At 36.6% G+C, this 17,702-nt stretch overlaps 1 pseudogene; it reads left to right on the top strand.

Moving 5' to 3' along the window:
* Positions 1-2,572: 2,572 nt before the first annotated feature.
* Positions 2,573-3,177, top strand: LOC137227435 (proteasome subunit beta type-6 pseudogene; annotated as a pseudogene).
* Positions 3,178-17,702: the final 14,525 nt, after the last annotated feature.

The raw sequence follows: 17,702 nt of genomic DNA, 5'->3' as shown, positions 1-17,702 counted from the left end.
TGGTACCTGGTCATAAATCTTTGCTCATGAATAAAAATATCCAGATGAAACTGGATCTAGTGGGCATAAATGAGTAAAGTATAATGAGACACTTCAACGAATGGCCTGGTTATAAGACTATCTCTAATGAATATTTTTGAGAATAACTTTTCTGGATAGCAGCAGTAATAAGTTACAATGAAAAAGTACCCTGTCGATAATCCCCCCATAAAATATAAAATAGTAGGACATTAGGTAGAGCCTGAGTGAGATAAGATTTTATTAATATACAAGCATTGAATCAATGAAGAGACAAATCATACTTGTGAATGGAAGCCCTGAGAGTATAAAGATCTTTGTTCTTCTAATATTTATTTACTTAACTTGATTTCAATAATAATCTCAAAATGTCATTTTTTCTTATTCAAAAGCTAAGGTGCTTCTAAAATTGTTCTTAAATAAGAGAGAGGCAAAAATAGCTACAAATAGTTTGAAACAGAGGAGTAAAAATAAAATTTCCCTACCATATATTAAAACATATTTAACCAATACTGTAGTTAAAAGACAGTTGAACTATAGTATAAGAATAAACAGGAAGATTTAACACAAATAGAAAAAGATAAGCAGAAACAACATTATTATCAGCATTTTGGTGTTAGAGTAAATCATATTTCTAAGAACTTGGAAATTAGCTTACTCTCAAAGAGGTGAATTGTGAAATTAGCACATAACTGTGCATATAAAATCACCATAAAGAAGCCATACAGTTGTGTATATTGTAAAGCATCAGTTGACTAATGACAAAAAAAACAAAAAATAAAGCAGTTTTTTTTTTTTTTTTTTGGCTGTGCCACCGGCTTGTGAGATCTTAGTTCCCCGACCAGGTATTGAACCCAGGCCCCGTCAGTGAAAGTGCTGCCACCGGGCCACCAGGAATTACCAACCCAGCCATTTTCGATTTGTTATTCTGAGCTGTCTGCCTTATTGAAATAAAAGCACTGATCCTGGAGACATGAGTGTGTGGTCATTGTGGCAGTTACACTTTTCGCTGTAAATGAATTCATTGACATCTGGCTTTGTGTATCAGTCTTGTGTAAGTTTGGTTTAGATGTATCACTCCTAGGAGAAAAATCTATTTTTGATGTGTTGACAAATCAGCACTTGGACTACGTCAGGCAGAAAGTCAGACCCTGGAGTACAGTAAATTCATCGTGGAATTGCCTTTCTAATAAAAGCTGTAGGAGGCAGCCTGATGGCTTCCTCTTGATGATCTCTGACTTGAATGCTGGGTGCACATGGTTTTCTTTTGGGCTTTCCCATTTGATATTTAATCAAGTTAGGAAATATCATAATTGGTGAAATTTTGTTTTATTCAATAAAATTACTGAGAAATTAGCAAGAAAGACTCATTTCTCTCGCATTCACAAAACTCAGTTCCAATTGTACAAAAGTACTGTGAAAAAAATGAACAGATTAAAAAGCTAGACAAAAATGTAGGTGAATATTTGCCTTATCTCTGGATAGGAATAACATTCTGTGTATCAAAGTGATAAAATATAGCATAAAAAGCAAGATTAATAGATTTGACCTAAAACATTAAAAATTTTGTGTGAATATAAAAAATTAAAACTGCAAGTTGAAAATAAAATTATTAACTATGGTAATAAATAAAGCAATCAGATAATACCTATAGTCTATGAGGGTACTCTGAAGAAGATGTCAAAGCCCACAAATAATGGAAATGGCATATCTGGAGATAATTCACAAAAGAGGAAATACATATGATTGATAAATTCATGAAAATGTAGTCATTCTGACAGTAAAAGAAATGCAGATTAACACAGAAATGAACAAATTTTTAAACTATCAAATTAGCAATAAACAATATTAATATTTAAAGTTTTAATGAGACAGGTAAACTCTCATACTCCTTGTTGAAAAGTAAAATAATTTAAGCTTTTTGGAAAGCAATTTGTTGATATTTATACAAGTCTACTGATTTATACTGTAAAAGGGAAAGAAAAGTAAATTCCTTGTCCTACAGGGAAGAAAACGTTTCTATCTCAGGCTATCTAGGGTACTCATTCAAGTAGATTCAAATTTTAAAGAGCAATTCTAAATAGGCAAATTGGTACTGCTTATATTTCAGTGGTATTGGGGCCTCTGAAGTTATTTCCAAGCTACTTTCAGAACAGGTTTGAAGACAAATCTTATCTCTTTTTCTTTCTCCCCCCTTCACTCCCCCCCCCCCATAGTGGTGATGGTGAGGAAACAGAGAGATAAGAAACTAGTTCTCTAAGGTGGAACACACACACACACACACACACACACACACACACACACACACACACACTGTAGTTTGGATTCTTTGGTCTGCTGGTCCACTTTTCCTTCCTTCTCTAATGATCAGTTCATTACAGCAGGTGGCACCTTCTCATAGATAAATGTCAGACATGATTTTAAGAAGAGAAATTATTTTTAAATATTTGGAATATTAACATACAGTATTATAATTCTTCCTTGGAGACTTTTTGGAAGTGCTAGAGTTGTGGTGCTTTACGACAGTTGCTTTGTGGCCGTACGGGACGAGAAGATGGCGGACACCTTAGTAGCTGCTCGGGGAGCGCGGCCAGCACCAGCCTAGGGGCCTGAGGCCATTACCCGCAACTGGGAAAACCAGAAAGTCTCAACAGGGACCACTCTCATGGCCGTGCAATTTGATTGGGGCGTGGTTCTAGGAGTCGACTCCAGAACAACCACTGAGTCATACATCGCCAATCGAGTGACTGACAAGCTGACCCCTATTCATGACCGTATTTTTTGCTGCCGCTCAGGCTCAGCAGCTGATAGCCAGGCAGTAGCGCTTGGTTTCCACAGCATTGAGCTGAATGAGCCTCCGCTGGTACACACGTCAGCCAGCCTCTTTAAGGAGATGAGTTACCGATACCCAGAAGACCTGACGGCAGGAATCATCATTACGGGCTGGGACCCCCAAGAAGGGGGGCAGCTCTCGCTTTGGCCATGGAGCGGGACGGCTCCAGCGGAGGGGTGATCCGCCTGGCAGCCATTGTAGAATCAGGGGTAGAGCGGAAGGTACTTTTGGGATACCAGATTCCCAAATTCACCATTGCCACTTTACCACCTCCCTGAATCCTAGGATTCTAAGATACAACAAGAGACACCCCATACTGATGGCAAAATTCAGTAAACAGTTTGTCAGTGAGAAAAAAAAAATGCCTGTGGGGGATGTGAAAGAAGGAAGCAGATTTGACTTCAGTAATTGATGAAGTAATCAGTAGCTTTTGTGCCCCGTGAAACATGTTCATGGTTAAAACAAGCTCTTTCATATCTAGTGTTGTACTTGAGCCTCTCTGTGTGCTCTGTGGTACAGGAAGAACATACATCTGCAGAAGAAACATTCCTGCCAGAATGTGCATTCTTCATTCCTCAAGGATTTCAATGTCTCCCAAAAGATGAAATATTATATTTAAAGGATTAAGATATAATTATTGTATTCTTTTATAAAATAAAAGATTCCTTTTGAATCTAGGTTCTACCACCTAATGAACTGTAAGCTTATGCAAATTAATTTCTCTTGCACATGTTCCTCATCTGTAAAATGATGATAATATTCCATTTGGTTGTAATGACAAGAGATGATGTCCTATGATGTCTAATTTAGATGGTAAATAGATGTTTTATTATTACTGTTATTGTTATTATCATCATTATTACCTGTTTATGAAAGAACAGTGGGAGATTAGAAGATAGAACCCGATGCCTCCCATAAAGTAGCTAATAATCATTGGGGGACCTGATATAGCAAGGAGCATAGACAAGCTGAGGTAACATATAACTATGCATAGACTAAGAAATGAACTAACCAGCCTCAAGTTTCCAAATCATAACATTTTAAATAAAATCATTTCCAACTGTAATATTTCTCTAGAAGGAAGCACTATTTTGTGTTCAAAGGACTATTTGAGTTTGGATTAGACTTTAAGGGTGGATTTTCCTAAAATAGGCAATACATAATATCTTTTAATATGCTTACTGTTTCTAAGTAAATGTCCATAACAGTGAACAATTATAAAACTGCATTAGCCCATTTGGTTATATAGATTTTTTCTGATTATAAAAGCAATATATATTTTTCTTTTTTATTGAACTAGTTGCTTTACAATATTGTATTAGTTTCAGGTGTACAGCATAGTGATTCAGCATTTTTGAAGATTATACTCCATTATAGGTTATTACAAGATAATGGCTATTATTTCCTGTGCTATACAGTGTATCATTGTTGTTTATCTATTTTAAACATAGTTTGTATCTGTTAACCTCATACCCCTAATTTGTCCCTTTCCCCTTCACTCTTCCCTTTGGTAACTACAAGTTTGTTTTCTATGTCTACGAGTCTGTTTCTGTTTTGCATATACATTCATTTCTATTGATCTTTTTAGATTCCATATATGTGATATTATACAGTATTTGTCTTTCTCTGACTTATTTCACTAAGCATAATATTCTCTAGGTCCATCCATGTTGCTTCAAATGGCAGAATTTCAGTCTTTTTAATGGCTAAGTAATATTCTATTGTACATACATATACCACATGTTCTAATCCAATTGCCTTTTGATGGGAACTTGGGCTGCTTCTGTGTCTCAGCTATTGTAAATAAAGCTGCTATGAACATTGGTGTTTTATAGTTTTTTCCAATTAGTGTTTTAGTTTTTTCCAGATATATGCCAGGAGTGGAATTGCCAGATCATAAGCAATATGTATTTCTTGTAAACATTTTTGGAAACACCAAATAATTTCTGTTAAAAAGAATAATAAAGGGAATAAAATGTAATCCAAATTCCATCTTCCAGATATATCATTGTTAATATTTGATATGCTTTCTTCAAATATTTTTCATTAGGCACATACTACAAAAATTTTAATATATAATTACTTTGATAAATATTAGTGTCTACCTTATAATTTTAAAATCTATTGAAATGCACAGAGATATATTGGGTAGGGAGCAATATAAAGATGATGTAAAATATTATACTCATGTATACACCTTGGTAGCCATTAAGATGTAAACATATAATACATAGTTCTAAGGGACAGAAGTGAGTAGTAGAAAATAAATTTATATTGAGTTTGGACAGATGTATCAGGGGTTAATCAACAAAAGAGAATCCACACCAGATAATTTCAAAGATGGGGAGCTAGTTACAAGGTGAAGAAAGACCTGAAAGGGTAAATAGAGGACAGTGATCCAACCCACAAATTAGTCATGGATTAAGCCACTACTTCCCCGGACTGCAAGGAAAATGGGGTAAGCAGAGCCTAGAAATGAACATCACTGGGGAACTAGCTGTAGCAAGGCATGGGCAGCAATGAAAAATATTTTTAAGTTTATTTAATATTTAATTAGTAATTACATCTTTGAGCTCTTACTGTGTGTCAGTTTATTCCAAGAGTTCAACACGTTTTGAATTGTTCCATCCTCGAAATAGCACAAAGATAAAGTTAAATTTATTGTCTCCATTTTAAAGCTAAGAAAATTGAGTTACCAAGAGTTTTTGCTCAAATTTACACAGATCTTAAGTGGCAGAGCTGGGATTCAAATCCAAGCTATCTTGTTTAATGTATTGATTATCTACTTCATTACAATGAAGTTATGGACATTTATCTAACTGCAGTTAATTTAGCATTTGTTTTTGACCAAAACATTTAGTAAACTGTCATCTAGTTGACTGTAGGAGAAACTAGTAAATCACCGTTTTAAAACCTGCATAGATTCACAAAAATAACCTAATATCCTTTAGTTGCTTTATTCTGGACAATTTCTATAAGGCCAAGGGTTACCAGTGCAGAGCCCTCTTCCATGTGGGTGAATGGAAGTGTGCTCAGAGTGAATTTCTGGAATTCTTCCTCACTGAATGCTCCTCATGGTTCATGGAGGAACTGTGACCTGAAGAAGAGGAGTAACTGTGATTGCCAACCACGGATAAATCTTTCCCCTCTGTGGATGGACACAAAGCTGGACCTTGTTTGCCAGCAGATGGTGAGCTAGTAAGTTGGGTAACAAGGGGAAAGACACTTCTCCCCCCGTGAACCTCCAGTATCTCTTCTCTACAATGATGTCATTATACTTGTTCTTAAAATCCTGTCCAGGGCTTCCCTGGTGGCGCTGTGGTTGAAAGTCCGCCTGCCGATGCAGGGGACGTGGGTTCGTGCCCTGGTCTGGGAAGATCCCACATGCCGCGGAGCGGCTGGGCCCGTGAGCCATGGCCGCTGGGCCTGCGCATCCGGAGCCTGTGCTCTGCAACGGGAGAGGCCGCAACAGTGAGAGGTCCGCGTAATGCAAAAAAAAAAAAAAAAAATTCCTGTCCAGTAAGAAAAAATTTGAGCACCTGTTTCTATGAATAGCCTCTGACTGAATCTCTGACTTTCCTAGTCAGAGACTTAAAAGACAATCCCTTTGCACTTTAAGATTATTAAATTCAATAAAATGCTTGCTATGAATTCTGAAAATGTTGTCAGTGTGCTATTCACTTATTTTCAAATTTTTCTCCTGACTCAAATAGAAAATATCACCCTTCTGACTTTTGTCTTTTGCTGTGAGAGGGGGAAAACTAGTAATGGGAATGAAGAAAGAGAGATGAAACATTTTGGGGTGGGGGGGAGAGAGAGAGAGAGAAATTTGTAGCATTACCGAACAAAGGTAAAAGCTAACTATGAGAGAGCAAGGTTGAGATGGATTTCATTTTCCATCCAGATTAGGAATTTCATTTACTCAAAATGTTTTTTGAAGCAATCAGGTATTTAGTCGGGCCAAATAAAGAAAACTCATGTCTTCTTCAAAGAATGAATTAGGTTCTGATTAATGAATAGTAAAGAGCAAGATATTTTATTTTTATACTAAATTTCATGACATTGAAACTCTTGATAGAAAAATCAATCATGTGAAATATCTCCTGTCTTCAGAAATAGAATGATTAAAAGTTCTTCTGAAGAGAAAAACATTAGATTTTTAATAATTGAAAACAATTTTTTAAGACAATTTGTCTTCCTTTACAATTGTTTGCTGAATAAAGGCTTAGAATAAAAATAGCATTGCATATTAAAATTATCTTTCCTGAAAAGAATCTTTTCAGGAAAGGATCAAGGGAAGGGTACAAAAGGGCAGTATATGAGGGATTTGAAAATGGTATATTGACAAATAGCACAGTTGTCTGATAGAGAAAATGTGTAGTCACTGTTTTGTTTTTTACTCTAATTTTTTTGTTGGAAAATATGGAGAGGTAGACATGTCTGAAGTGATTGCAATACAACTTGAAGATAATTTGATAATCTTAAGGAGAAAGCTAAGGCAGTAAAAGTAATAGGCCTGATAAAATGTATAAGAAAAGTTACTGTCCCAGAAAAGGATAGATGACGGAAGATTAAAAAGGTAGGCAGGAAAGCAATTCCAGTGGTTTCAAGATCAATTGTTTTTAAATACATTCATATTTTCAGAAAAGGGAAATGACTTCATAAATCTTTCCGTAACTGTATCTTCTGATGCTTCTGTTAAATAGTAATCAAATTTCGCCATTCCTGCCTAATAGCAATAGAGTGATGCCCAACTACTAAACTGTAACACCAAACTGTAAACTTTAAAATTTCAGAGGATAGGATATTTAATTAAATTACATAATGTCAACATTTAGGAATGATCATTACAAATATTTTGTAAACAGGACCAAATTTTAATTAAAATATCAAATTATGTTTATTATGTTACTTGAATTTGTTGATTTGAAAATATTTTACCCTCTAAAATAATTTTATATCCATAATTAATTATAGAATTAAATTTTATAGTTTCTAAGTTCTAAATGAGATGCAGGTTAGATGTGGCAATATACAAACTTTAGCATTTTAAGAATTTAGTACATCTTCATGAAGTTTTAATTGTGTTGGGCATCTATTCTGGAAGCATTTTCTGTGAAAAACAACATTTTATTTCTCAAAAAACGCTGTTTTAAATATATAGAAAAGACAAGATTACTCAAGTAAAATGATTTTCTTTAAATTCTTGTTGATAGTGGAAATATAAATAATAGTCTTACCCATAAAATGAGCCTAACGATATTTCCTACATCTGTAGAGACTACAAATAAAGTATCTTACATAAAGTACCTGGCATAGTACTTGTTACAGCATAATTTTATGATTGGTTGATGAATATATTGATTAATATTGGTGTGAGGGCTTCCCTGGTGGTGCAGTGGTTGAGAATCTGCCTGCTAATGTAGGGGACACGGGTTCGAGCCCTGGTCTGGAAGGATCCCACATGCCACAGGGCAACTAGGCCCGTGAGCCACAACTACTGAGCCTGCGCGTCTGGAGCCTGTGCTCTGCACCAAGAGAGGCCGCGATAGTGAGAGGCCCGCGCACCGTGATGAAGAGTGGCCCCCACTTCCCACAACTAGAGAAAGCCCTCACACAGAAATGAAGACCGAACACAGCCAAAATAAATTAATTAATTCATAAACTCCTACCCCCCAACATCTCCTTTAAAAAAAAAATATTGGTGTGAGTGTATCTATATCTATCTATCCACACACAGAATTTACTTATATAATGTAAATATACAAATATGTATACATGTACACATATACGTTACTTAAATTTAAACCTGTGAAAGGGCACTGAATATTTGTGTTGCATATATGTTTTCTCTGTAGATTTTCTATGTAGAAAAATATGTAGGTTCTAAATATTAGAGGCTGCACCCAAATATCAGAGGCTGCACCCATTCAACTCTTACTTTCTCTGACCCTAGTGCCTGGCATAGAGTACATGTTCTATCAGTATTTATGGATTAATTTTTTAATGGATGCCATGTTTGAAGAGGCATGCTTCTTTTAGCTATCTCAGTATCCTCCATATACACTTAATGCTAGAGTATCTCATTGTCTTTGCCTCTGTCTTTTCTTTGCCTCCGTCTTTCCTTTGACCCCATCAATATATGTACCATCCATTAAAATCCCACCCATCATCTTTCTGCAGGTGTGACTTCTCTTTCTGAGGTTGTGTTAAGCCTCTTTGTGGCTGTGTCTTCTTTTTCTATAAACATGGCACCTATAAGCTGCCATATTCTTTGTCATTGCTTATTGCATTAGTTCCCCTTTGAATAATTATTTAACCCCTGGCATAATTATCTCTAATTTCTAAATAGAATTTGAAGTTCTTTAAGAGAAAATACCGGGACCTGTATTTCTTTGCCCATTTATTTTAATTCTTCCAATACGTGCTCAATAAATATTTAGTGTCTTGGGAAGTTTCCTAAAAGAAAATTTTTCATCAATAATATCAATTCAGTTTGGTGAAATTTTCACTCATATATTACTTGTGAGAGGTCAGTTTCAAGAATATCCATATTTTAGTTAAGTAAATATGGTTGATAGGTAGGCCTCTCTGAAAACTGCTTCTCTTCATCCAAATATCTCTCAAGAGTCTCTCCATATGTTTCTGTGGAAAAGAATACATAATCCTCGCATTTAACTGTATCCCCCTCTACTCTAAAATTTCTTTGAAAGTAAGAACAGGGGATTTTTTCTTGTTCAGCCAACCCCTCATAGCACTCACTGAATATTTGTTTAATGGACTTTAAATTATATAATTTTGATACTTAGTTTTTAAAATTTTCCTTTATTACATTAAGAACAAGAAATATTTTAAGATCATATGGCATTATTCATGGTGATTATCAAAATAAATAATTATTTTGGATAAACAGACTATTTTGTAACCTCATTATTCCTTATTTCATGTAGTAGAAATCATCTGAATGTATATAATTATTTTTATTTTTAGGGATATATTCTACTCTAAACCCAACTTGCTATGCTTTACTATGATTAATATATGAAAGATGATGAAAATTTTCTCTTAAATAGTAGAAAGGATTTTATGCCAATGTAAAATTTGCACCCACTAAGAGAGGACAAACGGATACCTCGCATGTTGCATCACTTTCTGCCAGCAGAAAGATCAATTTCAACATGTTTATCTAAAGACAGTATCTATGTAACTATTTGAGCATTTTATTGCATATATCTTTAATAAAAGTGAGCAACACTAATGATAAGTAGTACATCTCATAATCTGAATGCAATTTAAGCAAAAATAGAAATCTGTGCTTTTCAAAATCTTTAGCCCCAGTGCTTCAAATTAAATATATGTGTTCATTTGTGAAGGAAAAGAAATGAATTATAGAACATGCGAAATACTAGAAAAATATTAGCAATAATTGGGTATAAAATTAGGTTTAATTGGGAGTTTGTAATATTTTTAAGCTGTCTAGAAATTCTCTTTATAGCTTCCAAATCTGTTGTTCAATGTTAACTCATCTTTCAAGAAAAATTTGAGAATCCATTATTGTTGAAACTGACTATAAAAATTCAGAAAATTCATTATTTCTTTGTCTAGCCTAGAGTTGGGCCTCAGTAAATGTTAGTGGAATAAACAACAGAATAAATGTTTACTATGTAAATAAATTAATGAGAAAATAAAATTAACAAGTGAAAGCAAGTGAAAGGGAGCAGAGTCATTGAAAAGCTATGAGATATAGAGTCAGTATATAACCTCCCCTATGAAGCTGTACTCAATTCTCCTAGAAAACATGAAGAGTTTACTCTTCTTCATATATAGGAACTTACATGCACCCCATTTTAGCATATGTTAGCTTGAATTATAATTGTCTGCATGCCTTTTTTCCTTCGTAAGACTTGGCATATTTTGTGAAAAGAGCCAACACTGTATTCCTGCATGTATCCTTCTTACCTAAAATGGTAGCACATATTTAATAGATGTTAAAAAATTTTATTGAAATAGAGATTGAGAGAGACAGGAGTAAAAGAAATAGGAAGGAAAGATTTGAGAAACTCATAAATGGTAATATTTTCACGTTTGCTGTGAAGTATGAGACAAAGGTTAGAGAATAAAAACAGCTCATATTACATCATAAAAGTATGTCCTATAAGTGTTGCTACTATTTCCTCCACCCTTGTCTGCGTAAATACTGGCTTTGTAAGTAGTTCAATGTGGGAATGCAAGAATAGCTGGCGTGCAGTCAGAATGGCCATCAGCAAAAAATCTAGAAACAATAAATGCTGGAGAGGGTGTGGAGAAAAGGGAACCCTCTTGCACTGTTGGTAGGAATGTAAATTGATACAGCCACTGTGCAGAACAGTATGGAGGTTCCTTAAAAAACTACAAATAGAACTACCATACGACCCAGCAATCCCACTACTGGGCATATACCCTGAGAAAACCATAATTCAAAAAGAGTCATGTACCAGAATGTTCATTGCCACTCTATTTACAATAGCCTGGAGATGGAAACAACCTAAGTGTCCATCATCAGATGAATGGATAAAGAAGATGTGGCACATATATACAATGGAATATTACTCAGCCATAAAAACAAACAAAATTGAGCTATTTGTAATGAGGTGGATAGACCTAGAGTCTGTCATACAGAGTGAAGTAAGTCAGAAAGAAAAAACAAATACCGTATGCTAACACATATATATGGAATTTAAGGGAAAAAAATGTCATGAAGAACCTAGGGGTAAGACAGGAATAAAGACACAGACCTACTATAGAATGGACTTGAGGATATGGGGAGGGGGAAGGGTAAGCTGTGACAAAGTGAGAGAGAGGCATGGACATATGTACACTACCAAACATAAGGTAGATAGCTAGTGGGAAGCAGCTGCATAGCACAGGGAGATCAGCTTGGTGCTTTGTGACCGCCTGGAGGGGTGGGATAGGGAGGGTGGGAGGGAGGGAGACGCAAGAGGGAAGAGATATGGGAACATATGTATATGTATAACTGATTCACTTTGTTATAAAGCAGAAACTAACACACCATTGTAAAGCAATTATACTCCAATAAAGATGTTAAAAACAAAAGAATAGCTGGTGTGGTTTGTGGGCAGAGAAAAATGTTAGGCAATTAATTTGTAGCTTTGACTGGATGAATGATGTACTCTAATCTTGGTAACTGATTACTGCAAAATAATCATTATGCTATGGTGTGCTAAAATATTTTTTTGAAACTAATTGTTGTGAACTTTTTATCTACACCCAATGAGCTTCCTATGAATCATAAAAAGGCTAAGCGGGGGAAATTGTTTAGTTAGCAAATTAATCTATACTGCATAGAATGTAAACTGCTAAAAAGCACAACCTTTCTGCTAAAGATTTTAGGTCACCACATTCCATATTTTGATCTCCATGACATTCAGATAACTGGTTGAAATGTTAAAAATTCAGTCAATGCTGAAGTTGTTTATACCTGTCTTATGCCAAACATCTAGTTTGACATTTTGGACTGAATTGTCTGAATTCATCATTCATCTTGACATCAGGTAGATACACTGATACTGACATACACACACACACACACATACACACACCTACACACATTTAAACAGAGGCAGTTTTTATGCTTTGTAATAGTTTTTACTCATTGTAGGAAAATATAAAACTCCATGTCACTGTGAATATGACTAGTTCATGGCATGAGGTGGTCTCCTTAGGTTGCAGGCAGAAAATAATTTTTTAACTTTCTGTTAATTTCAATTTCTGGACATAGAATGAAATATTAGGTAGATTCCCTGGCTTTTTCATTATTTTTAGAAATTACCAACTCCACTAGTTGCTGTTAGTTGCAGAAACGGCTTCTTTTAGATAATCAAATCCCCATCCACTGCATTAATGAAAATTCCAAATTCACATCTTTTGTGAAATGCCTGCTTGCCTCAGAGTCTGGAGCCTCTCCTGACAAGGGGCACGGCTGCCTCTGTCTGGCTCTGACTTCTCTCCCTCCAACTTGTATTGTTTCTGACCCCTTCAGAGTCAGGGCAGAATAACAGGTGAACAGGTCAAGCTCTTAATTAGCTGGATCAATTGCAATCTGGGATCTGGTTTTGTGTGTTAACAGGTGGACAATTCCTGGCTCTATGTTTCATGGGTGCTCCTGGGATTTCTCAGAGATTATTGTCAGGCGACTAATGTGATCTCTGATGTGGACCTGCCCCCTCTCTGTGTGGCTACTCAGCCCTCTCCTCAGCCCTTCTGGCAGTGCTCCTTTCATCGTGTTCCCTTAGTACCTAGTAGTCTTGTTGGTCATGTCCCTTATAAGGTGACTGAAGACAGACTCACTTAGACAGCGTCCACGTTTGGACCCTGGGGACCATTAGCCTTTGCCTAGTCTTCAGTGGAAGTGCAGCACTCCCTGAGGATAACACTACGCTTTTGTTCCTTACGAGACACGAGAAGCTTCAGCCACATTATCTTGCCTCTTGACTTGCAAAGTGTGTGTCAAATGGCACACACTTTATTTCTCAAATTCTAGGATCGCTCATCTGAGTGGTCCTGTTGAAGTCCCTCTCACTGGACACAATGAGAAGCCATCTCCATGTGCAGAGCACAATAACAAGTCTCTCAAAATATTACCTCTTTCTCCCAGCCTCCTAAACACCAGCCTCTTTCATAAGCCATAGCTGGGTGATAGGCTGGATTTAGCAGAACTGGATTTGGACCACACTCTTTGTGAACCCTGCAAAGGAAGTGCAGCAACTCTTACGGATGCAAGGTATGTAAAAACAATTGAATTTCTCTTTTTAGAATCTGGAGTCTCTTTCAAAATGCTGAACAAAGAGGAAAACTTGCTTTTAATATCCAATTACATAAAGAATAACAAAAAATCACTGCAAATGTTACCTGGTTTTCACTTTCTCCCCATTAATAAACAATAAAATTGAGTTCATACTACAGAGTTATATATCATTAATTGTTACTTAAGAGATCATGATTATCTCCCCATGTTACTAAATATTTATCCAAAATGGAATTGTTTAAAAGTTGAAGAGTATTATTGGATTGGGTGTCTGGAGAAACAGATAACTAGTCTTTCTGTTTTATAGATTTCTGGGCTGTATGGAGCCATGTCTTAACCAGTTAAAGAGGAAACTGAGCCCTCTGGTGACTGAAAGGATCTCTGGATTGGCTCACTTGGAGAGGAAATGAGTGTTTTTTAAGTGTAGATGGATGTGAAGTAATAGAAAAAAAAATGTGTATATGTATTGGTCTCTGTCCCTAATTCCTGGCACAGAGATCCTAAGAACCTTGTAATTTCCTAAGTGATATGAACACTAGGAATATCTCTTATTCTAATATTTGTCCTTGATCCTGTTCCTGACATAGGGATCCTAAAACCCTTTTAAATTCCTAAGTGATAAGAGCACTAGGAACATCTTTGCTGCTAATGAGACAACTCTGGGTGGGCTCGTGGATGGGGGCTGGTCACCAGAAAGACCAAGCAATGATTAGAAGCTTGGAATGTTCAACCCACCACCTGTCCTCCAGAGAGGGGAGAAGGGCTGGAAATAGAGTTAATAATTGATCATGCCTACATGAGGAAGCCTCTGTAAAACCCCAATAATATGGGGTTCAGAGAGCTTCCAGGCTGGCGAACATCCACACTGGGAAAGTCATGCACCCCACCTCCATGGGACTGAAGCTCCTATGCTCAGGACCCTCCCAGACCTTGTACTATGTACCTCTTCATCTGGCTGTTCATCTGTATTCTTTATTAAATCCTTTAATAAACTGGTAAACAAGTGTTTCCTTGAGTTCTGTGAGCAGCTCCAGCAAATTAATCAAACCCAAGAAGGAAGTCATTAGTACCTCCCAGCTATATTAGCCAGTTGGTCAGAAGCCCAGGTGATAATTGGATCTGATGCTATTTCCAGGTAGATAGTGTCAGACTTGAGTTGAATTGTAAGACACCCAACTGGTGTCAGAGGCATGCTTGTTGGTGTGTGGAAAAACCTGGTCACACATTTGGTGACCAGAAGTGAAGTGTTTTGTGTGAGTTGTGAAGGAGACTCAGGAAGAAAGGCAGAGTAGGGAAGTACTGGGGTTTTCTCTATGCAAGTGGAAAACTGGGTAGGTTTTTCCTTTATACTGGGAGAATGAAATGGAAGTGTGGACTGTTTCCCTTTTCTTCTGACAAAAACAAAGTAACATTTTCTAGCCCCTATCTCAGGTAGTATAGCCATGGACTATACCTACCTGAGAAGGGGGCTAGAAAAGGGAGGGCAGGGTGACAGAATGTGAGCAGCCTGTCTTATAAAAACCTCCTGAACAGTGCTATTCTCCATTCCTCCATTCAGAGCCACATTGGAAGCCTTGTGTTGAAGACAGTAGAGCAGCTCTTAGCTCAGGAGTCCATTGCAGATTCCTCTTCCTGTCCCCTATTCTGGCCTTGCCTTACAACTAATTATACTGCTTGTGTGTGAGAAATAAACTTCCACTGTGCTGAGATTAGGGGCATTTCCATCCTATTCCTATTTCTATATGCTGATATTCATGTTATCACTTCGGTCTTAGATGTTAATATTTTATAGTCGAAAATAATCCAACCCTGAATCAACAGACCTCCAAACAAAGAAAACAATACTTTCCCATCAACACTGTTTTGCATTGCTTCTTAGCAACCATTGTTTCCTTCAATTCTTATAAACAAATAGAAGTATATTAGGATATTTTCGCATTTGGGTTACCAGTCACTGCAGTTAAGAGCATATTGTAACAATATGATGCTAAAATAACTGGTCAGGTTAAAAATTTTTAATGTGGGTTTTTTTTTAATCAAAGTAACATAAATAGTGTAAGAGATTTATATGTGTTAAAAACCAAAGATTGTGTAAAATGTAATTTTGGAATAATGATTTTTTTAATTTGGATGAGACACTTAACAATATGTATGTTAGCAAGATTTGAAGATCTCAGACCAATCTCTGATGATTATTTTTGAAAGTAAGTTGGTTTTTAAAACCATAAAATTCACAAAAGAAAGAGAATTTATTTTTTATGTCCAAACTATTAGAAGTTGTATTTGAATCCAAATTTAGTCCAGTAGATTGCTATTCAATTAATTTAACAAATACTTCTCCTGTGAGTGATGGATGATGGATTAACAAAGAGATTCTACACTACCTAGTGACTGACTGCACCAATTAACTTATGTCCCTTGGTAGGGGGTTCATTTTTGACATGCAGAGGTTAAACAAGAAGTGAATTTATTTTTACCAGTAATTCAAAGCTAAATCAAATACCAACAATTGAGGTTTTTTGTTTGTTTGTTTGTTTTTGCAGTACGCGGGCCTCTCACTGTTGTGGCCTCTCCCGTTGTGGAGCACAGGCTCCAGCCACGCAGGCTCAGCGGCCATGGCTCACGGGCCCAGCCGCTCCGCGGCATGTGGGATCCTCCCGGACCGGGACACGAACCCGTGTCCTCTGCATCGGCAGGCGGACTCTCAACCACTGCGACACCAGGGAAGCCCAACAACAATTCAGTTTTTAAAAAATTATTTTTGTCTTACTGATTAAAAAAAACATATCAGGACAAATTTTCCACATAAACCACAAGAATTATCTTCTGGAAGGAGCAAGCAAAACACCTTTTACTATGTAATGCAAGAAAAAAACAGTCTGGGCTTCCCTGGTGGCGCAGTGGTTGAGAGTCTGCCTGCCGATGCAGGGGACACGGGTTCGTGACCCGGTCCGGGAAGATCCCACATACCGCGGAGCGGCTGGGCTCGTGAGCCATGGCCGCTGAGCCTGCGCGTCCGGAGCCTGTGCTCCTCAACGGGAGAGGCCACAACAGTGAGAGGCCCGTGTACCGCAAAAAAAAAAAAAATAAAAAATAAAAAAAATAATAATTAGTTATTATTAAAAAAAAAGAAAAAAAAGTCAGATAAGGGAATTCTCCTTAGAAACTTCGTGATATCTGCCACTCCCACATCGCTTTTTGAAGGATTTCTTAAATATAAAATGCTTTTGTACTTTACACTGTGGCTTTGCCAATGCTCAATGGTCTGGGCAGCCAAGTGCACAATGACAGGTGAACAAAGAGATTCTAAATTACCTAGTGACTGATTGAACTAATTAAATGGGGGCAGGGGTTAAATTTTGACCTTGAGATTTAACAGGAAGTGAATTAATGCAGACTCAAAGAAACATACACAGAAGGGGCAGAAAATCGAAGGTTTGAAACCTCAGAAACCTAGGTAAGCAAAAACCGCAAAGTGGAACAATAGAAGAGAGAGTAGAGGGGCACTGAAAGAAGGAGCAGACATAAATGCAGAAACAGAAGTAATTGAATCACTTGTCTTGGGAACTATAGAGCTCTCGGCATTGGACACCCGCTGGTGAAGTGAGGTATATAATGCAACCTAAATAGAATTATTCAACTTCATTATACATGAAGCTATGCAGCCATTGAGACTTTCTATAGTTCTTTCTTACTCCTCTGAGTGGCTTTAAACCAATCTTCCATTAACTGAAATAACGAGAACATATCTCTTACTGGAAACAGCTGACAATCCTCATGCAAATGGCAAAAATGTTTTTTTGAGTGGTCAGTTTTGATTTCTAAAGGAAGATTTTAATTACATTCTTCAATTCTTGATGATAATAAGTCAGAATATTTTCACTGTTTATTATTATTATTATTACTACTCCATCTTGTGAAAAAATGTATTTTTCTTGCAGATGAGATAAGAGATACAGAGGGGTAGAGTACTTTGCCCAAATCCTCATGACAATTAAGTAGAGAAGAGGGGTGCATGCACGAATATGAGGGCACAGGATTATTTAC

This window comes from Pseudorca crassidens, chromosome 1 (genome assembly GCF_039906515.1).
Source record: "Pseudorca crassidens isolate mPseCra1 chromosome 1, mPseCra1.hap1, whole genome shotgun sequence".
In the NCBI taxonomy this organism is placed as follows: domain Eukaryota; kingdom Metazoa; phylum Chordata; class Mammalia; order Artiodactyla; family Delphinidae; genus Pseudorca; species Pseudorca crassidens.
The sequence above is the reverse complement of the archived record's forward strand: the minus strand, read 5'-3'. Positions and strand labels throughout refer to the sequence as shown.